At 43.8% G+C, this 22002-nt stretch overlaps 1 protein-coding gene across 4 annotated transcripts in view; it reads left to right on the top strand.

The window, feature by feature from the left end:
* The window catches only part of TSPAN18 (tetraspanin 18), a 171728-nt gene that overhangs the window by 47521 nt on the left and 102205 nt on the right, over positions 1–22002 (top strand). Inside the window, exon 2 of one of the 4 annotated variants that reach the window (XM_054198497.1) lies at positions 1909–1984. The exons of the other annotated variants lie outside the window; for them this stretch is intronic. The gene's annotated coding sequence lies outside the window, so the exon portion shown is untranslated. The remainder of the gene's footprint in view (positions 1–1908; positions 1985–22002) is intronic. 4 annotated transcript variants of the gene reach the window in all.

The raw sequence follows: 22002 nt of genomic DNA, 5'->3' as shown, positions 1-22002 counted from the left end.
ATAATTAAAATATTATGACTATCCTTATGGTAGCCCTTCACTTGTGGCAAGGATCCTAATTTGACGTCAATGCAAAACTACTAGTTTCTGGCATAAGGGTAGATGACATTTCATCGGCTAGTGCATGCCCATTTTTTTTTTAAACCACAGTGCTAAGACCATATGGGCAGATAATGAGTTTAAGCTGATAAACAGCTTACAGATTTGCCCAAATAAAGGACTTTCTTCCTAGAAGACACGTTTTCCTTTAAAATAAATAATGCAGTTCCTGTGTTTTTATTTAATTATCTTGAGTCCTGTCTGTTCTCACCAGGCTGCAGGAAAACAGACACAACTGCGCTGGGAGCAGAAGCTACTGGATTTATGGGGTCGTGGGTCTTGGATGAGGAAGGACTTGAAAAGAGAAGTTCAGATGCTACAAAATTGAGGCTTAAGGTGTATAAATAAGCAGATGGCGGTCCACGTTGTATTTGGAGAGTTTTGTGAGGTAGTGCATAGTTCTTGACATCTTGAAGATGAGTTGTTGCAGGAGGTGGTAGTAGGTCCAAGGTCTGTTTGGGAGCTATAATTAAACCAGGTGAGTATCTGTACTCCTTGCTAATGCTATAAGGCTGCTGAAGCAGTCCTTGTTTGGGGGTACTGTTGCAAGATAAACCCTACTTTTGCTTTTTCAAGAGTTTTGGACTAATGTTAGTATGATTTTTGTTTGTTGGTTGTTTTTTTTTGTTTTTTTGTTTTTTTTTGTTTTTTTCTTTTTTTTTAACTTAAACTGACTTAATAAAATGTGATGGAAAGATTTTGGATCCATTTTTCTTGTTGGTTTCTGAGAAAAAAACCACAAGTGGTACAGTGAGAGTTGGAAAGTAACCTGCTCTGGGAAGTTGTGGTCTTTGGTTGTCATTTTGAAATAGTGACTCAAAACCAAGTAATGTGTTTGCAGGAGAGGGAAAAGCCCGTGTATTTCTCCCCTAAGATGCACAGGAATGAACTGTTTGGGATCTGAAATTGCTCATTCCTTTTTAAGTTATTTCTTAGGAGTTCTCTTTTTCTTTCTTTTTTTTTTTTTTTTTTTTTTCTCCCCTGGAAATGATTGCTTAGCTTAATTCAAAGTAGCAAATGAAGGAAGAAGACAGTTGTACAGAAAAATCAGTCAAGACAACTCCGTTATTTCTCATGATGTTTTTTCCTCTAAAACTTCCTTAAATATTTTGTATTGTCCATTCCCTCCCTTCCCACCACTTCTCAGCACTGGGAAGATTGCTAGACTTTAATTGTATTTCATGTGAGGATATTTTCCAGATGTCTAGAGCCTTGCTTTCTGATGGTCGCTGCTATCTCATTTGTAACCGATATGACAGCAGAGTTGCATTTGGTCCTACCATTGCTTATGACTGCACAATTCAGCATTCCTCTCGTGTTCCTTCCCCTACACCGTTTCTTGTTTTCTTTTCACTGCTCTCTGCAGTCTTGGGTTTCCAAAATGGTGAGTGAGTTATCCTATCCCTTAGTTCCAAAGGATTTGTGTGAATTCAGTGCCCACCAAATAGTTGATAGGACTTTTTTTTTGTTTCTTTTGCGTGGTGGTTTGGTTTTTTTTTCCCCCTCCGACCTCTTCCCTTGGAGCATTTAGCAGCTGCTTTGCTGTTTATCATTTCTGCATTGGTAAAGATCTGTCATGGGCTAATTTAGCATAAATTGTCTGAGACTGAAAGAAGTGGCCATAGTAAGGCGGTGCATTGATCTTGTTTATGTTAACACCACCAGCTGCTAAACCAGTTTGTCAGCATGTTTTTATTTATTTTTGCACAGATAAGATTTAAAGAAACAAACGATAAAGATGTTTTACTCTTACAAATTGACCCCAAATGGAATTTGCTTCTGCACCTCTTGTCACTTTCTGTTCTCTAGGAATGGGCTTGAAGGATTTCCATTTTGCCAAAGTTTATAAGAAGCGGCGCTAGAGGCAGAGAGGCTCAGTGTCCTGGTGAGTTGTATATGTGTCATTTTTGGATCTAAATTGCCTCTGCAGGAGTTTTTATACAGGAAGTCTCAGATGACCACATGCCTAATGTGGATGCTTCATTATTGGGTGGACTGAGACTAGACTTAGAATAGGCAGTGGATATTACATGACAACTGAGAGTATTCCCGTGTGTCGTTTTGCCCTCACCAGATGCAGTTAAAAGAAAACCAAACCTAGTATCTTGTCATTGTCTTCCAAGATGATGGAAGTGGGGTTTTGACTGTCACAAGTTTTTAGTACAGGTCTTGTTTCTGCGCAGGATCATAGAATCATAGAATCTTCGTGGTTGGAAAGGACCTTTGAGATCATCGAGTCCAACCAAACAACCTACAACCTCTGCCACTAGAGCATGCCCTGAAGTGTCAAATCTAGATGTTTCTTAAACACCTCTAGGGATGGTGACTCAACCACCTCCCTGGGCAGGCTGTTCCAGTGCCTGACCACTCTTTCAGTAAAGTAATTCTTCCTAATATCTAATCTAAACCTCCCCTGCTGCAACTTCAGATCGTTTCCTCTGGTCCTGTCATTATTCACCTGGGAGAAGAGGCCAACACCCACCTCTCTACAACCTCCTTTCAGGTCCCTCATGTCTGTGTAGTCCCTCCAACATGTATTCCAACGAATGGGAAGTCTTTGGGGGTTCTTGTCCTTCAGGGCTTTTTTTGGTCATCAGGATGTTCCCTTTGCTATATATTTCCTAAATAAACCTGTTCTAAAATGGAAGTTTCCAGCTACTTGAGAAATAAATTGAAAGTTTACTGCAACTGTAAGTAAACTGCAACAGAACAGTGAATTATTAAACCCAAATGAAGTTCAGATTTTTTTAGACCAGGGTATCACTTCAGGAAGAAACAGAGGATGGTTTTGATGAAATAAACAGTGCTGAAACTGAACCTTGTCCATGTCACTGTTCCTGGCCTTCTCTCTCTCTCTCTCTTTCTCTCTCCTTTAGCTGGAGCATGGTCTTGTTAGAGATGGACTTTCTTGGGGTGTCTGTGTAGTGCCTAGTGTGGTCTGCAGTTTGCCCCAGTTAGTCTTTGGAAAGCAGTGTAACGAGGATCCCCTTTACCCTGGTTTCTGTGCTGTTAGCGTCAGGGCAAAATCTTACAGTCATTGTTGATCCCGGAGAAGTGGAACTGAACCAAGCTGCTAATGTGAAAAGTCATGTAGTATAGCAGAGATAATAATAGCTCTTATATTCTTTCAGACTTCTCACTTGAGTCATAAACAACTTTAAATACATTTTATGCCATTCCAGATGTCTGGAAAGCCAATGAGACAGATGAGCGAAATGGGGTATGGGACTATACGGTGACTTGTTGACTGGGGGTCAGTGGCACAGCCTGGCAGGGGCTCAGGAGCTTAGAGGCCTTGGCTGCAGCTCAGGTTGTATATATTGTGCCTGATTCCAGTAGTGACTGTTTCTGCAGCTCTGTGCTGCTCATAAGGCTCAGCACTGAAATTGTAATGCTAGCAGCTTTTTTCATGGCCCAATGCCCAGTTTGAAGAAGGGTGATTTTGGTCATGTGGCTAGACATACGTATTTATGGCCCTGTTTCATCTGTTGAATTTAATCTGTTGGGGTATTTTTAACGTTATTATGGAAACAGTTACTATATTTACTCCTCATGAAAAGCTCAGTGTATGACAGTCTATGAGGAGGGAGTTTTTAGAGTAACAAAGATTGCACTAAACGGTGATGTCTACACTTCTTCAGGAAAAATGGACTAAATGAACTGACTGGCAGTTTGCCTGTTCTTGAGACATGGACTTCACAGGGCACTGAACTGGAACACGCTATGCTGGGAAAGCAACAACAGGGTTTGTTCTTGGCTCACTTGATGGCACATCTCATTTTCACGAGGAGCAAGGAGAAACAGATCTTCTTGTACAGAAAGAGCTTGTGCCTATACTGGGCCAGTTTCTCAGACCCACTGAGAACCTGTTTCCGTCTCTGGGACGTAGGGGTACCTTTCAGATGAACTTCTCAAAACCTGCTGCCAGGGTGAATGAGTTAGCAGTATGGACATTCAGTGGATTTTGGAATTGGAGTCACCATCACTGTTGGCGATATACTTTATGTCTGTAACCATTTGAAAACAGAATGCTTTTTGATGTCAGTCTTGCTGATAATAGTTGATGGGGTTTAATAGTGATAATAATGTGGTGGGTCCACAATGGACATGTATGAGAAATAATTGAGAATAAAGTATTGAATGGCTCAAACTGTTCTTAAGAGGGGTGGACTTTGATATATTTTTTAACTGCTGACTGCCCTTTGCTCCTGTTAATGTCACAGGGGATTCTCGGATCTGCTTAGAATGAGACGCTTATTTTGTGTTGATCTACAAAGCTTTTGCTTCCGATGGGAATATGGCTGAAGCACAGACACATAACAGGGATCTTCTAGAGCTGCACCAAGCTGTTTTTCAGAAGAAGATACAGGAAAAGCTGAGAGTTAGTTCTGGAAATGCTCCAGGCACAATGCTGGAAGCACCAACAGATCTCCTTGACCTGCGTTTTGCTTTGGCAGGCTGAGAACTGATGTGATGAATGACTCTGGGTTCGCAGTCTTGAAAAAAGACCTTCCAAACTGATAAAGATTTCAGCTTACAGTGATGCTTTGTCAACTAAAAACTGATTCTTTTCTTTTAAATGTTAAGGGAACATCAGTCGGGAACAACAGTCTGATGAGATGAAGAATATGGCTTCTCAGAGACTGGCTGGATTGAGAGGGTTTTTTTGCTTTGTTCTCTGTCTTTTTTTTTTTTCTTCTTTTTCTCCTCACTGTGCTGAAAGGAGCAGGTTTCATGCTTTGCATTCTGTGTGTTCATATTTTGATACTGCAGTGGCGGGGGTGGGGGGCTTGGCAGGAGAAGAATCAGAGTTTAGTTTAAAAACATCAATTTTCTTTGTTAATGCCGCAGCAGATAGTTCCAAGTTTCAGTTGGTAGGAGATTTCTTGTAGTATTTCTGTAACGTGATGCTCTTTGGGAACAGCTTTGAAGCTCTGCACTCGCCTTGGGGAGCAGAGGGCATTGGGGGGGGGTTGGATTCTCACCCCCAACTTCTATCACTGATTTTATTGCTCAGAACTGAGAGGTGCAAATGCCAGCATCACTAACATCGGCCCGCTCTAAGAGCCTCTTTGGCTCCGGGAAAGTTGCGTTGCTTTGCTGAGCATCTGTTTCACCAGCTGTGAAAATGAAGACGGTACCCTCAGCATGTGGGTATGATGAACATTCTTGTTAGCTAATCTCGGCAAAGTGCATTGGAACTGTGAAGCGTCACGGGTTGTTGTTTGAAAGTGTGAAGGTTTAAAACGGTGTAAGCCACAAGCGTGCATCTTTGTTAAGGAAGAGAAGTACTAACTGGGGGTCCCCTCTGGGGCAATAGGGGCAAAGGGATTGTGGAAAACAGAAGGAATTTTTCTATGATGGAGGACCTGAGTGAGAATTATGCTTTATTCTAACCTTTTACACAAGGTCTAAATGGATTTACTTGGAGCTTTGTAAAGCATGTGTCCAGGGCTGGATTTTGCCCCCATACCACAGGGTGATGCAGTTGCATTTCCTTTTGTTGTTTTTCCAGTCCCCACCACCCCCTCAACCCCACACCCACCCTGCGCTTTTTTTTTTAATGATCGAAGCTCCATCTTTTAAAGATATGCCAATGCCTTGTAATAATGCTCAGAGAATCCCCTATGGGGAACCGTTCTGATTAGACACTGAAGAATTATTTAATTCTTTTCATACGTCTTACTGTTAGGAACATCTCGTTGATAAAAGGTGTGGCTTTTTCCCCTTGCTGTGACTACTTCTTCTTTGGCTCTCCTCCTCCCCAGACACTATGCTCTCCCGTTGTCTCATCTTATATAAACTTGGTTCCTTGGTTCTGGCTTTCAGTTCATTCTTTTATCTTCTACAGCACTCAATGAATGCTTGAAAATAATAAATATTAATAATAGGGCTCTTTGAACCAGCAGGTTCTTTGCTGCTTAAACTCACCTTTTCCTGCTGCTTATCCCCTATTAAAAATTGCTATAATCTGCAGATTGTAGCTGTAATAACTTCTGCAGCAGTGGCTGGGTTTGTGACAAGCGTAGGATTATAGCTCCAGGTGGGGAAGTGGCAGCGGGAGCAGAGATCCTCAAAGGCACAAAGATGTTGTTTCAATTGAAATATTCTTAGCGATAAAGGAAGAGAAGCCAAAAAATTCAGTGTGGGAATAGAGCTATTTATCTAAATAGCCCTTCTTACACAGGTTTCCGTGGAGTGTCAGTGACCTATATAGGATAATCCTGTATTGCACATAGAATCCTGTGTTTAAAAGGGGGAAAGCATTCTTTCTGGAGAACATAGTTTGAGAAAGCTGTCCTTCTGGAGATGCTTTCAAGCCAATTTACAGAAGTGTCTCAAAGCAGCACAACAAACTGAGATACATCTGTAATACTACCGTATGTTTTCTTTTAATTCCCTCCACAGACAGGTTTACCTCTCCTTAGAGCTACAGAAGAAAAAGATGCTGTCTGCCCCAGGGTGTAAAGTTGTCCACATAATGTACAGGCCAGGCTACAAATCTTCTACCACACACGAATGTACATGCACACACTCTCTTGGACATCGGCAGCATTTTTACTGTCTCAAATCACACAGACTAAGGAACGAATAAAGTAAACAGGAATGGAGTGTGTGAGGTTTTCCCACCATACCTCCTTTCCTTTGTTTAACAATACGAGCTACTGGTTTAGGAGAAGAAGAGAGAATCCCGAGGTGTCAGGGCAGACCTCAGGAAACCTTATTTGCTTCTTCTACCCTGTGTGTTGGCTTGCCCCTGTTTATGGGAGGTGAGCTGTTCCTAAGCAGAACCTCTGTTGGGTGGGTTTCTTCCAGGCTTATGTCTTCAGCAGAAACCACACTAGTTACTACTTGAGGCAGGGACTGGCCGGGAGTTTTTCAAGGAAACAATTTGCCCGCAGAAAACGCTGATTTATTGAAACCAGTACTGCTTTGTGGGAAAGGGTTGGTCTCCACTCAGTTATCCTTGGGTGAAGTTCTTGCGTTTGGGATAGAATTTCTTAGTCAAAACAGAGATGCTGGTTGGGAGCCGAGTGGTTTGGGTTTTTCACCTATGCTGTCACAAATCCAAAACAGTGTCCTGGAAGCAGGTTTCCCACATGCCAGAAGTGCATGTCCTAACCGCAGGACTGCTGTTGGAGAGCACGTGGGTTTTTGCATGAAAGATTGCAAGGTGGTTTCCAAACCTTCATCCCTATGCGAAACAAAAAAAATATTTTAAGTCTCAAAAAATGTGGTGAGATGAGAAAGTAAGTTCCCATCCAGGTGTCCTTGTGTCTCCCTCAGTGGCCTTGCTGTCTTTCTGCACTGGTTCTGCAGGTTTGTGGCTCCTCTGTATGTGCTCTTCGCAGAGTGGAGCAAAGAAACTTTGGAGACCCTGGCAAAAAAAATCAGCATGTCAGTCTCAGGAGGAGAGCGACTGACCCTGAAGCGCTGCCGGCGTATTTTGGCAGGGTCAAGGCTATACAAGGCTATATAGCTCCTAAACCCATGCTTTCTCTGAGGAATATCATTAGAAAAGCACCTTAAGCAGCCACGGAAAATATAGCTGAACACTGCTGATATGTTTGTGCCTGGGCCATTATTGTTGGGCAGGGCATGAAAAATAATGCTTAGGGCAAGAGAGGAGCTTCTTGGAACAGGCTGAAACACTCTCCTGCTGGTTTGACTGCAGTGAGCTCAGCAAAGGCAAGGCTAACACATGGTTTCAGTAATGGGCCTTGTTCTTCCAATTTCTTCTCTCCTTCTGTTTTATGGAGAGGAGAGGAAAGTGGCCCTCTCTTCATCCTTTCTGAATTCTCCATGGAGAGTGAGGAGATAACAAGAAGAAAGCCAGGGGATCTCGGGTGAGCTAGGTGTGTGCTTAGCCAGGGCATTTGTTCTCTGTGGTTGCGCTCTGCATCATCGAAGACCCTGGATCCGGTTTTTCCAGGGCAGCTCAGCCACCTGAGCCCTGACGCGCTGTGTGCCGCTTGGCTGCCAAGGGGAGCTTTCAGGGGCTTCCTCTGTTTCAAAAGGTCGGATTGCAAAACCGAGGTGCACACCTTTACTTTATGTTTTGTTCCTCCTCCTTTTGAAAACGGGGGCGGAAAAAAGGCTGAGGTGTCGAAGCTTCACCGTTTTCATAGGCAAAGACAAAACACCCCTCTTAAAGGCAAAACATTCCAGGCCCTTGTTATGTATTTGAGGTTTAAATAACGGGAGTTTCCTGTTTCCAAACATCCTCAGATGGTCTCAGCTAACCCATTTAAAGAAGACTTTTGCTCATCTTGTGGTAGATGAGGAGTCTGAGCTTGCCTTTTTGGTTTTACCCCTCCTTCTCCTTCAAGTTGAAGTAGGAGGCCTAAGGTGTGTTCATAGCACACAGAAGCATGGGGTAGCAGAAGGCCTGAGCTGGTGGAAACCAGAACCAGGATCTCCATACAGCTTGTTGGGTTGCAGCACAGAGGAATCCATACAATCAGCTGCGGAACTCATACAATGTCAAAGCACTCCTGGATGTGAGATGAGCTCCAGTATGTGTGCTCCCCAGGCGGAGAGGCAGGCACCAGATACGGAGGGTTTGAAAGAGAAATGAAAACAGCCGTGGGGTTCTTTTGGTGATAAATGGGCAATGCTTCTTTTCAAATATTAGGTGACAACCATATCATAATATTTCTTCATGTAAAATTGATCTAAAAAAAAGAAAATATTTCTCTTAAATTAATCAAGTCCGAGTCTTCCATCTTTGATTGAAACATCAGCAGATTTCTGCCTCTTGCTTCTTCTGGTTACAGTCGTTGAAGGAACCTCTAAAGGAACCTCTAAGAGGCTGATTACTGATTCCTTAGATTCCCAGGAGGATGAAGGTAAGCTACTGCTTTTCTTCAGAGGCTTAGGCTGTGCCGTTAATGATAGTTGGCATTTGGGAATTATACGAGACCTTTTTAAGCACTAGACTGTTTGCCCACAGAAGTCAGTTTACATCTTCTAATCAGTGAGTGATGAGACTTCTCTGCATCCATTTCATGTCCATATTCTGCACATTTGTTAAGTATATTTAAATTACTGAGAAAAGCAAGCTATTGGTCTAAGACTTCACTCTTTTCTTCTTCTGAATCAGGAGTGGAGAACTGAAAAAAATCAGGTTAGTGTGAAAAAAGTTCTAGTAAGTTGAGAACTTACCTGTATGGTTGAGCTGCGTTGCTAATTCATCCTGTTGAAATAAGGCCAGACTGCACTAAGATAGTGTTGTGGAGGGTTTGCCGGAACGCATATCAGGGCTGCACGCCCCAACGCTTCCCTGAGATTGACTTGCAAAATCCTTTCTGTGGCTAGAGCTGTATTCCTGTGGACTTCAGTGCTGCAGTCTAGGGCTGGTCATTTAAAGCTGAAAGAGCCCAAAAGAAGCCATGTGGTGCCTGTGTTGCCCTTACACCTGTAGACTGTCCTTTAACATGAAGCTGCAACCTTCAGCTGTAATCTTTGATTCTTTATGAAGTGCGACAGGATGAGAGTGGGCCCAAACATTGATTTTTAAATTATATATGATTAAATGTAAGAGCATTTGAGTCTGCCTATCTCACAGCTTTGTAGGTAACTCTGCACAGACAAGATTTGTCACTTCCTTCCCCTTTCCTGTTCTATCGTTCCTGAGCTTTTTTTCTTGTGATGAATTCACTATGGGTTAGCAAGGAGGTGGTAAAACAGATGCAGTTGTTGAAACTGATGATAAGGTAATTTTCTCACCCTTCCAATAACTGTAAATGCATTTGAAAGAGGATTCGCGTTGCTAGTAGCATTTGTTATTGTGTGTATACTCCTGGACATAAATCAGAGATTGACTGGTGGATAATGAAGCGGTGCAGCGTGCCTGAGTGAACAGATTGGGCAGGCATCTGAACTATCCGTGTACTAGCCCACCAGAATGAGTCTGTTGCTCAGAATTTTTCTGGCAGATGTAGCCTCTCCATTTTGTGTCACAGCGATTATCTACCACGTGTTTATCGAGTTTCTGTGTGGTCCATATTATCTGAACATCTCAGAATTGCAAATGGATTGTATCTTTGTGGCACCTTTTTGAGGCAGAGAGTCCTGTTTACCAGTTCCCATTTAACTGATGTAAGTGAAATCTCAATGACTTGCCGAGGGTGTCACAGGAAACTTGTAACAGATTAGAAAAGAGGAAATCTTGCTTTTAAGGAAGAGCCAGAGTCACTCTTTGTTCCTTCGTAGCACCTATCCAAATTTTGCTCCTAGAAAAGATATCTCAGGTTTAAAAAATGGGGAGGGAATATTTACAGTATTATAGGAAGATTTTTCCCAGTTAAATAAATGGCTTGCTTTGCTGTTTCTTTGGAGCCAAATGTCCCATATACCTCAGTGATATGTTGTTAAGGCCTTTTTTTCTTCTGACTGTGTTAATTGTGCTTTTACTACATTTGCATAGAACACCTTTTTCTCTGTAGATGAAGTTCTGTTTGGTTGTTTCTTTGGTTTTGCTTTTTTTTGGGGGGGTGTGGGGCATTGCTTGGTCGTTTCACTGTGAGAAACAAAGATCTTCTGAAGTTTTGGAAGGATTTGGGGGAAGAGTGTGGGGGGGGTGGGAATCCTTACCTCAGCCAAAATAGTCAATATTTTGTGGTTTGGGATATGCAATAGAGCGTGGGAGACTCTACAGGTCGTGGCCCTGGGATCTGAACCTCTTTTTTCCACATCCCACTGCAGTGCACTCGCTGCTACTCTTGCCTTCTTTTGAATGCCAACTTTTGACCTGTTCAATTTTCTTAGAAGCGTACACAGGTTCATAACAAGCATTTTCCTTTGAACAGACTGGCTTTTTCAGACTGTTTGCCCTCCAAAAAGTTTTTGCGGAGAGGATTTAATTAGGCCTAACAGTCCTTAACAAGTTAGTGACTCCTTGAGTCCTACCATTTAGTGGCATCTAGGAGTGACACAGTCCTGAAGCATTTACCTGTTTTTATTGCAGCAATCCTAATCAAAGCCACGAAGTGAGATGGCTGCATTCTCCACCCTGAGGCACTCCTGGGCGCTTCCTTGAGAAAGCGATTTGCTTTGGAGTTGTTAAAAAGGCACAGGGTGTAAAAAAAAAAAAAAAAAAAAAAAAAAAAAAAAAAAAAAAAAAAAAAACCTTCCCAGGCACAGGTGTGGTGCTCCTGAGTATTAACGCCAATTGTGCAGTTCAAAATCACAGCTTTGTTCTTCTTGAGAGATTGTAATAGTGTTAAAAAATACAGCCTTGATCTTGATGAGAGCTCAAGTCCCTGAGCTTGTGTTGAATCAGGGTCAAGGTTTTTAATTTGTTCGTTCTTCAGAGATGCTGAGTACCTTCTGTGGCAGCTGAAATTAACGGGGCTGTGTCTGCCCAGCGTTTCAGAAGGCAAACAGCACGTGCACGTATTGTGAGCTGCGATGTGCAGGAGTCAGGATCTCCAGGGGGTTGCAGTATCTAAGATGATGCCCCTACAGTTGTTTCTTAATTAAACCCCAGACACTTCACATGGCTTCTCTTGAACTTCAGGACTGTGCTTTTCTTGAGCATATTTGAGACTTCTAGCCTGGCAACTCCTTGGAGCTTTCTATTAAGGTATTAAGGGGAGGAAAACCAGTTGGTTGCCTCAAGCTGAGGAGGAAATGCTAGACTTGAAGGATTATCTCAATGCAATGAATTTTAAAGACTTTTTGCTATACATGTGTGGAAAGCTATCAAAATGCTAATGGTTCTGCTGTCTTTTTTAACCCTTTCAACATATGGAGCTGTTGGAGGGGAGGTGAGAATGATTTTACTCAACTGCAAAAGGACAGTCCAGCCAGAAATTAAGTTTTAAGTAGCGCTTTGTCTGTTAGTCACAACTTCTCCCAGTGATAAGGAAGAATGATGCACCCCTCATTTGGACGGCCCAATTCTGTGTGCTCAGCTGGGGCAATCTGCAGGTGTGGTGTAGGTCAGGTCCTTCCTGCAGCCAACATCCTACAGGAAAGGCTAGCACAGGGCTGGGGCTGAGGACCTCCTTCCCCAAAACAAAAAAAAAAAAAAAGTGAAGTAGGAACCAAGTTGCTGTGGCTGGATGACTCCTGCAGCCCCTTCCTGGGGTGACTCAAGGAGCAGGCTGGAGGCTTGGTGCTTCCCCACCCGGTTTTTGGGATGCGCACCCTGCCTGCAGTGTCATGGATGCCTCTGTTGTGTGTGTGCCTGCCAGGGCAGGAGGAGTTCTGCCACCACCACAACAACTCATCCAGTTAAGTACATACCTGGGGGGCCCTGGGACGGGATGGATCATCCTACCTGTGGCAGGTTGAACACACGTCTCCTACAGTGCAGGCATATCCTCTGCTTGCTTAGTTTTTCACAAAGGAGACTCTGATTCTCCTGGCTATCTCACCTCACTACCCTAACCGAGGGAAGCGTGGGCTCTAGGTGGACACACAGCTCAGAGCATTATGTGTGTTTGCTGCATGGGAGCTGTGACCTGGGCAGCAAGGCTTGTCTCAGATTCTGAGCAGATACTGTATTTGCAGTAGCTCTGTGCTGCTGTGGCTACCCTGCTGTTGCTGCCCAAAGCAGCTGGGCTGGTTAAGGCTGCAGAGGAAGCAAGCAGGCACCTTCCTCTGGGGATATTATTTCTATCTGTAAGGAACTTCTGTTCCATTTATTTAGGTTTTTGGCTGAGGTTTTTGACACGTTAGGAATATTTCGTTCACCTCGATAGAGATGCAGTCAATGTTCTGCTTCGGAGCCAGGTAAATAGTTAGATAACTGGCAATATAAATAACTGAAATTGTGAGTGTTATTAAACCCATGAGACTCAGTCATTCCTTTAGCTGTTTCTGAAATATCTTAGAGCAATGGGTCTGTCTGTGCTTGTCTCTTTAATCAGGGCTAGCCAGGCAATTTCAGCCCCCAGGAGAGCCTGAATCACTGAGCTGCAGGGTTATCTTTGCTGTTAAGGTTGTGGCGTTCAGGTTTCAATGAACTTTCAATGTTTTGTTTTGCTGGGCTTTTTAAAGGCATATTTACTGTTAAATATTAGCTGCCAGCATATTTCGTATCTTCAGAACATCAGTGTTTTCCATTTTGCAGCTGAAGAGTAAGTTGCCAACACGCACCACCTGGGGCAGGAGCAAGGGCAGGCAGTATAAAAAAGATTGCTGCAGGGAATCTGGGGCTGGTACCAGATGAAGCAAGGCAGTGGGGCTGGGTAGTAAGGAAAGACTGTGGAATAGGCTCTTCCTTTCTCATTCAGCATGAGTATGATGAGGTATTGCTTTGCTTGGGGCATCCTATGATAGATTGGATAGGGCGCTGGGGAAATCAGCTTTAGGGAAAACTGTTTTGACTTGGATTGGTTTAAATGATATGAAGATACGGCTGGTGCACAGTGCAGCAAGCATTGGGGTACTTGTGACATCTTGTATGTGTGTTGATCGTGATTTCCTGTGTAGTTTTTAGCAAATTTATTATTTTGAGACAGTGTATGTGTATTTATATGTTTGGGAAAAAGAATATTTCCCCCCCTCTGCTTTGTATTTTTCCCAGCATGGACAGTTATGATCTGCTTGTCAATCTCTTGTATGTTTAAAGGCTGTTTACGGTGGACTCTCTCTCTCTGATTCTTACATTTCTCAATGGGTGGCTTTAGGTACTGCAAGCAATACACTTTAATAAGAAATTATTCCCTGTTAAATGTTTGTGATGGCTTGGAAAAAGTTCTTGTTACCTTTTTCTGAGAGTTACTTATTTTCTTGCACAAAGTATATTTTTGTTTAACCTTGAAAACTTAGGATTGCTTGCGTAAATAGATGGCTCTTATTGTGGCTGTAGTTGTTTTGCAGACAAAAGCCTTTAGCTGTGCAACTGCTTTGCAGTTTCTGTTTGGCTTTTTTGTGTGTGTAAAGAGAAGGGAGCCTGAGCTGTGTTCCACCGTAACCTCTTCGTCCATGCTAGGAGATGAAGGTATTGGCAGTGGGAAAAGTAGGATTTACAGAGGAATGCATGTACATAACATATCAGCCTCACTTCTGTGATTAAGTATGCAGTTAACCTCTGCAGATTAAATACAAATCCTCTACTATTTCTGAAGAAACGTGCCATTTAGAGTTGGGCTCTTGGATGAGCCCGTGAAGCAAGTTGCTGGGCTGGCCAAAGGGGTTGTGGGATATGCCGGCATGGTCTGTGAAGGGTGTTTATTGCAAGGGAATGGGTCATCCTCTTCAATAGAAAGCAGTGCAGGTGTTCATTTATTTAGGGTTGCCTTGGCAGAATAATTCTTATGCAGAATAGAATAGGGATCTCTGGCTTCTTCCTTTGATTTTTTTTTTTTTAATTGCCTGTGTAATTTAAAAGCCCAGTTCTCCTTTCTGTTGACCGAATGAGAAAAGAAGGGGTGCTGAAATGCTGATTGTCAGAAACCACAGTCTAAAACTTGCAAGTTGCCATCCCACAGGTGTTGGCCTTGTTTGCATGTACTAGTCTGTTTCTGAGGTGAGAAGGGTTGTAGGAGATCCAGGCCATGACAGTAAATAGAGCAAGTTCCCTGTTTGCTCAGACGGGACATATCTGTGCTCTCCTATCAGAGAAACAGAGGTTTGGCATATTGGAGTTGTTATGCTCTGAGAGATTTCAATCTTCATTGTAGCAGTAATTATTTCCACCAAGAAGCTTTGTATGTCCACATTCCCAAGACTGAAGACACCCTGCCTCAGGATATGTACCGGTGTGATGGGTAGGACACCTTCTGGGAAAGGGAGTGTGCTTGGTTCAAATACTGGCTTGAAGTTAGGCAAAAAGGGTATATGAAGCAGTCTGCAGTATTCCAGAAGGCAGGCATTCAGTCAAATTACCAGCTGTTGGATGCGCTGTGGTTGTTGTCCATGTGTGTGGTCTTAGCCCATGGCAAATGAAAGGCAATGCAATTTAGCTGAACTTTATCATTGCTAAATTAAATTACCTCATATCAGCTGCAGGGGATGGGCATGCATACGGAGCGCTACCACAGCCCAGTTGATGCACAGCCTACTGTTACTCCAGTGTGCCATAACTTTATTGGGGCCTCCACTTGAGGGTACTGGTGACCAAGTGATAGGTAATAGCTAGTTCCAAGGAGAAGGAAGATAGAGTTGCGCCTTCAATTAAAGAATATTGTCCCTAAATCTCATAACATTTTTAGTTTGGGGAGTTCAGGCTGCTGAGTTGGTGGAAATGGAGATTTTCAGCAACTATTGTACCTGCTTTTTTTAAAAAAAAAAAAAGTTTGCCTTTTCCAGCAGATGTTGGTTGACTCCCTTGCCAGTAGGGAGGTTCTCTTGCCTGTAACAGGCACTGGTGCCAAACCCATTTTTGTTCTCCTGGGGATGTGTTTCCTGAATCTGCAGTGAATTCTTGTGCTTTAAACACAGGAAACGTTACTGGGGTTTTTCCAAATATCTGTGGGAACTTTTTTTAAACTGAATGAAAATTGTCCCATTTGATAGTAGACCAAGCAGAAGTCTCCTCATCTTCAGTTCCTTTGTCTCTAGGATCGGTACCATGCCTAGGAATGCCAGGAGGTACTGATCTTGCCCATGGATGATTCGGCAAGCCTTAGCAGCCTGGAGCCATGCCCAATTTGGCTGACATAATGGGGTTTGAAAGGGAATTGATGTAAAATGATGTTGGAAAGGACATTGGATGGCACTTTGGCTCCCCTGCATTTACAACAGGAAGAGCTAACTGTTAGCCACAGGTTTTGTAGCGAGCCTTTGTCAGTGCGACTTGAGGAGGTGCCTTTGCTCTGGTGGGCAATGGGATGGTCTTGCTTTGGTCTGATCCAGTCCCCAGCGGCTCAGCATCTGGGGGTGGTGACGTGGACCATGCTGGTTTTATGAACCTCTAGGAGGAGAGGGGAATGAGGGCCCCAAATCTTTTGCCCCCAAAAAATATCTTGGTGGAGTGAATGTGACCATGGTGATAGGCAGTGCTTTCTGCAGTCCCAGTGGCTATGATCTGAGCTGTTTGGTACTGGCAATGTGACACTGGCAATACCACCGCAGCATTATGGAGTCAGGGTCACAGGAGCCTCTGTGTCCTTGTGATTTGGCTATGCATCCTGTTTTCTTGCAAGCCAGGGCTGTAATCTCCTGTTATTGGCTGCTAAAATATTTCTGGGTTGGAAACTGTCCCATTCCCATCATCTCCCAGAAATCATTCCAGCTTGGCCCATTTTTTTCCCCAGCTCCAGTCTTTCCCCTTTACTGGGATTTTCTGGAAACCAAGGTCCGAATGTATTTCTTGAACATACATGAGGTTTAGCATCTGTTGTTCATGACACAGATCATTGCACGTGGCAGAATGCATGTGCAAGTTCATGCACAGCCAGCTTTCACTGAACAACGAAGATGTGGTTAAATGGGAATTAGGATTAATACTGGATTTAAGATGCTCGTCGTTGGCTGGTAATAACCTAATCTCCTCAAAGGCTGCAGGCAGGCTGGCGGCATTCAGCTCAAGGCCGTTGTTTGCAAAACCTGAAAGAAATTGAATTTTGATACTAAGAGAGCTTTAATCAGAGGCTTTCAAGATAGTATATGCTCTTCCCATTCCTATCTCAAATGCAGTCTTTTAATTTCTTTAATGTATCACAGTCACCTAGGCTTCTAGGTTTGATGGGCGTTTGACAGTAATATTTTTCATTTCCTTTTGTAAGAGCTTAGGGATTCTGATTGATTTTAGAAATGTATAAATTGCATTCTGAAAGCTGATACACCGAAGTCTCTGTATAGGCAGAGTGAGATACATCCATGTAGGGCAGCAAGCTCTCCCCGGTTTAAAGCATTCAGAGGGCTAAATGCCCTTCAGGTAAGGAGGCTCAAGGGGCCACAGAAGTATGGAGCTCCTCAGTGTGATGTGGTCAGCTCAGTCTAGCCTGGTTCGATTGTTGATGTGGTGGAGATGACCTGTGAGAAATGCATTGGTGAGTCTGCGCAGGTCATAAAATGAGTCACCGCATTTAACATTAATTAAGGCCCATGTTGGAAGACAACACATTTTAAGATGAATTGTTCTTGCTTTTCCAGTTTACTGTGGCTGCAATGCAATTTTCTGTGTACTGTGGCTCTGTTGAAAGTCAGGCATCTGGTTATCTAAATAACTTGTACCTTACAATTAAGTCTTGATTAAGGTAGAGTTTATGCCTTAGGTAGACTTAGCCCTGCATCCTCAAACAGGACAGAGGTGTACAGTTTACTTACGCACCAACTTTTGATTCCTTGCTTCCAGCCTTCTCTTGGATAGCAGTTCTGACTGATTCTGCCCAAGCTTTGAGAGCTGTACTTTGCGAAATACTTCTCAATCTGCATCACTGTTAGTGGTAGCCCGGTAAAGCGATGGGCTTACTCTGTCTGCTTTTCCTTTGTTTTAAATCAACAGCCTGTCCTGTGGATGGGTCAGAGGGTATCAAAGGTCTCTATTGTATGATGATGTATGCCACTGTCAGTCAAAGTCTCTTTCTGGGACACCGAGGCTGGAAGGAGCAGAGATGGATAAACAAGATTTGAGTGGAAAGCTTGTGCTGATGCTGCTGATACAATTCAATATCCATGTTGCCAAAAAGAAAATGACTCATCTGCAGAGGTGATGATGAAGTGTCTTTATCAAGACCTGAATCCACTCTGTCAATTTGTTTTTTCTGAAGCCTACTTATTCAGCCCTCACCTTGATGGATTTTGTTTGATTGTTTTTCTGCTGCTTTTGTATTTGCCCTCCTTGCTAAGGTTGCCTTTCCTCTCACTGTTGCCTTATGCAGAATATGTTATCAAATAATCCTATTCATCCTCTTAGACAATCTTTAAAACACTTACCATTAAACAGGACATTTTTTTCTGAGATATGAAGTGTCTTTGCGTACCTTAAGTCACTTGGCTCTCAGGATTTGAAATTGAGAAATACACTGAAGTTTTGCCTTCCCCGGGCTCGGGGCCCACATGATGACTTGATTAAGATTTGAAAGACAGTGACTTTATTTAATTTATTTATTGCAGCTGCCTCTGTCTCTATTGTTCTTGGAGAATAGGAGAGTGTCAGAAACATTAGGTCAATTGGAATTCAGATCACAAGTCCCTTAAAGCGCAAGTTTGTTGAAGGCAGGTTAATGAGAGTTTCTGGTTTAGTTTGTGTTCTGTTTTTAAAAAAAACAAAAGCCAGGAAAATCTTTGGTCTTTCAACTCCATTTCTTCTTTTCTTCTACAGAGATTAATGGTAAGGAAAAGTGGATAGAGAGGGAACCCCGCAGCAAAGGTTAGTAGAGGGATGCGTGGACTGTACCAGCACAAGAAGGTTTGTTTTCGTTAGTTAAAAGCATCCAGCTTTCACTGACTCTGAGGCCTTAGCCCTCTGCAGGAGCCATCCAGTTGTCTCAAGGCATGCAACAATTCATGGAAGTGCCTTGTGAGCATCTTAAAACTGTTGCTTTGTTCAGTATTGCAGCTGGTGGGAGGATTTGGTCTGTGGCTTTTCGGGTGTGTGGTGGGAGGTGGCAAAGACTGCTTAGAACAACACTGTGTAATGAGACGGTGCCGCGCTGGGTGAGGCCTGGGGGGGTGAAGCTCAGTGATTTCTAAGCCTGTAAAAATCCAGGGGAGCGTGCATTAATGCTATTGCTTGCTGTTCTGGCCTCTAGCAAGCAGATAGGGAGCTGTTAAACCCCCTCTGAACAGACTTAGGAATGAAGGGGAATACCTGTGTAACTTCAGTTTCCATCAGTTGTACAACCACCTTGGAGAAGAACAAGCACAGTGACAGTCTTTAAAAAAAGAAACAAACAACAACAAAACAAATAAAAAAAACCCAAACCAACAGTGACAACAACAAAACCCTCTTGCACATCAGCAGGATGTGTCCTCACCAAACGTGAGACTTCAAGAAGACTCAGGTTCTCATGCTGGCTGGCTTGAAGTGTGCAACTCTTAGCCGGGGAAAAAGCAGGCACGCTGACCTAGACGTTAGCCAGTAGGTGCTACCACTTAGGTTAAGCACTCCTGGAAGTCGAGGAATTTTTGATGGCTGGTTTGGCCAAAGCCTTGGCATCGCAAAAAAGAAACTGTGCTGTGTCTCTTTTGTAATAGCTGGGAGAGATGTATGGGTGTGAGTAAGCTGCTACCTTGCTGATAGTACCTTAGAGAGCCCGGAGTGATGGAAAATGTGTCTTATGAATGCTCAGTGGCAATTTCTTATTCTTTCTTCCACTGAGTCAGCTCTGTGCTCAGCAGTGAGACTGAAAGGGCTGACGGAGGCCCTTCACCAGCACTTGAAGCTGTACCTCAAAGCTGACTCTGCTCAGTGCAGATCTAACTGATGAAGCCGTGCTATTCAAAGCATTTGCGGTCTTGCCCGTGGAAGGCCAGCCAATGTCACCACAGCTACTACAGCTCCACCAACACTTTTTCTTTCCAGATTTCCCAACTGCGGGCAGGAATGCACAGCCCCTGCGCTCTGCTGTGCCCTGGCCAGCTCCATGTTTTGATGCAGACGAATGTGGTGGGATGATCTGTAAACATTGCTGTGTGTTCTGACGGCGAACGTATGCAAGCTGCTTGCACAGCGTTACTCATTTATCCCCCCTGCCCATGCCCCCTGCAAGCTCAGCTGCTGCTTTATCGCTCCTGATAAGCGAGCGTGTGATCTGAGGCAGAGCCATCAGCCAGAACTGAAGGCAGGCAGGAGTCCCACGTGCATAGTTTGGGGGCAGCTTGGTTTCTTTTCTGATAAGCCTGTGCCTCTTGCGGCAGTACAGTGCACACTCCTTTTAAACCGTAATCATAATCCTCTTTGCAGCCGGCGCTGCTATCCCCACAGGAAGCATTAGCAATATCACGAAGTGCGGAGACTTCATTGTTTTCCCCTAATCTGCAAAGGGAGCTGAGGCAAGACAGAGGAAACTTTAACCTATTCCCTGCCTCAGTGGTAAATAATTAGTTTTTTCACTGGGTGGGAGAGCGGGGGAAGCCTCTTACTTAAGATAAAGTAAGTGCAAGGCTCACAGGCTTATCTTGCTCTGTGGAATTCAGGAAAGGACGTGTCCTTGAATTCGCCTGTCTGGCGTGCCCTGTTTTTGTGTTTGGCAGAAATGAGTCTATCAGAGCTGCCCTGAGCGATTGCTGGGTGTAAGGCACCACTTGCCAGGAAATGTGGGAGCTATGCTTTTGTTTAAGGACCTTGAACAAAAGGCTCTGGATGTTTAATAATGTGCAAATTTGAGTGGGTGGGATATGGAGAAGGTTAATAGGGCAGACTAACAGAGGAGGAGCTGAGCTCAGGAGAGGAATGCCGAGGACATGGCAGCAGACAGAAGGAAGTAAAACAGGAAAAGCAGCCCCTTTTTCCCATGTTAAAGTTAACTTAGCCACCACTGGCAGTTTTGGGGTAAGTGCAAGCCGTGTCTGCTGAAATAATGGTATTTCCACCCAGGGTGACTCCAAGGGGTGCTGGTGTGCAAGTCTGCGTGTGGTTTAAGTGCTGTCTAGAGCCCAGCCCATCACTTGCTGTGGGAGCCCACAGGGTGAGGATTCACTTGGGGTCAATGCTTTACGTTCGCAAAACTTCTCTTTGCAAGCTGCCTGCCGCAAAATCTTTCTTGCCACACTTGGGTGGGCAGCTGCGGCTGCATTTTCCCTGGGCAGGTCCGGGACTGAAGCCGGGGGGGAGCTGCCCCAGCTTGGCACGGGGGGGGACGAATCTGGGATGGTGATGGGTCCACTTGCACATGTGCAGTGTCTGTGGAAGTCCTTTAATCCCTAACATGACAAGAGCAAGGAAACAAAACAAAAGCCTCTCAAAAATGGCATGAGATAAGGATCTGGAGAATTTGCTTTTTATTTCTCTCAAGAGTCCCTGGAGACTTCTTCTTTTAAGGGAAGAAATGTAACTTTCAAGGTCAAGCCTTCCCCCCCTCCCAACCCCCTTTCTTCAGACTTCAAAGGCAGTCAGCTGAGAGCTTCTTCGGAATGTTACATCTGTTCAGAGTAAACATGGATAGCAAAGGCACTTCTTCCTCTCCCAAAGTGTCTGAAACTTGTACACACATTTTCCTGAGAGTGTGGTAAACAAGACACAACCTCAGTGAGGATGGATGGCACGCAGTAGTGAAGGGTGGAAAGCCAGCAAGTGGGAACAGTTTTGGGCAGAGACATTTAATTTAAACACAAGTTTTATTTTCCTAATGCTTTAACATAAAAGATTTTAATGTCTGTGCCTTTAAATAAAACGGATTTGGAAATTGAAATGGAACAAATGGACTGAAAGGTGAACTCCTAATGCCTGCCTGCTCCTCCTCAAACTCTTAGCTCGTGCTAGTTTTGTCCCTGCTGACACATAGTCTTCTCTTTTTATTAAATATCTTGTCCTTTTGCTTTCAATCTCAATCTACGTGTAGCAAACAGTGAAATCACAGTTTTGCTTTCTGACTCTAGCGCTTAACTACTGTTCCTTCACCATATGATCCAAAACCTTTTGGCAGTGGAGGGGCTTTGGATCAGGCACTTGACATGCCACCGAAAAATGGCATTGCAAGCTTGGGGGATAGAGCAGGTGGGCGTAGGAATTGGTCCTAGTTTAACACTGGCCTGCCTATAATGGGTAGGAATTTATTGCTGATTTTAATGAAAGCTGATGTGTAGCATTGCTGAGAGCGTTTGGAAATCCTCTCTGCAGTAGGACTTACGGACATGATCGCGTCTCAGATGGCCTTGTGCATAACTGCCTCTTCACATCTCCAAAGTGTAACTGAACTGCAAATGGTTTTCACACCAATTATTTCCCTCCTGCTTTTGAATAGAGCCGGGAGGGGGGTGGTTTATCCCATTTCCCTGGTGCAGCCGAAACTCGGAGCAGCAAGCTTGTGCTGAAGCTGTTGTTTCCTCTGCGCATTTCCC

The sequence above is a fragment of the Rissa tridactyla genome, chromosome 4 (assembly GCF_028500815.1).
Source record: "Rissa tridactyla isolate bRisTri1 chromosome 4, bRisTri1.patW.cur.20221130, whole genome shotgun sequence".
Lineage (NCBI taxonomy): Eukaryota > Metazoa > Chordata > Aves > Charadriiformes > Laridae > Rissa > Rissa tridactyla.
Note: the sequence above shows the minus strand (reverse complement) of the source record. Positions and strands in the feature narration are given on the sequence as shown.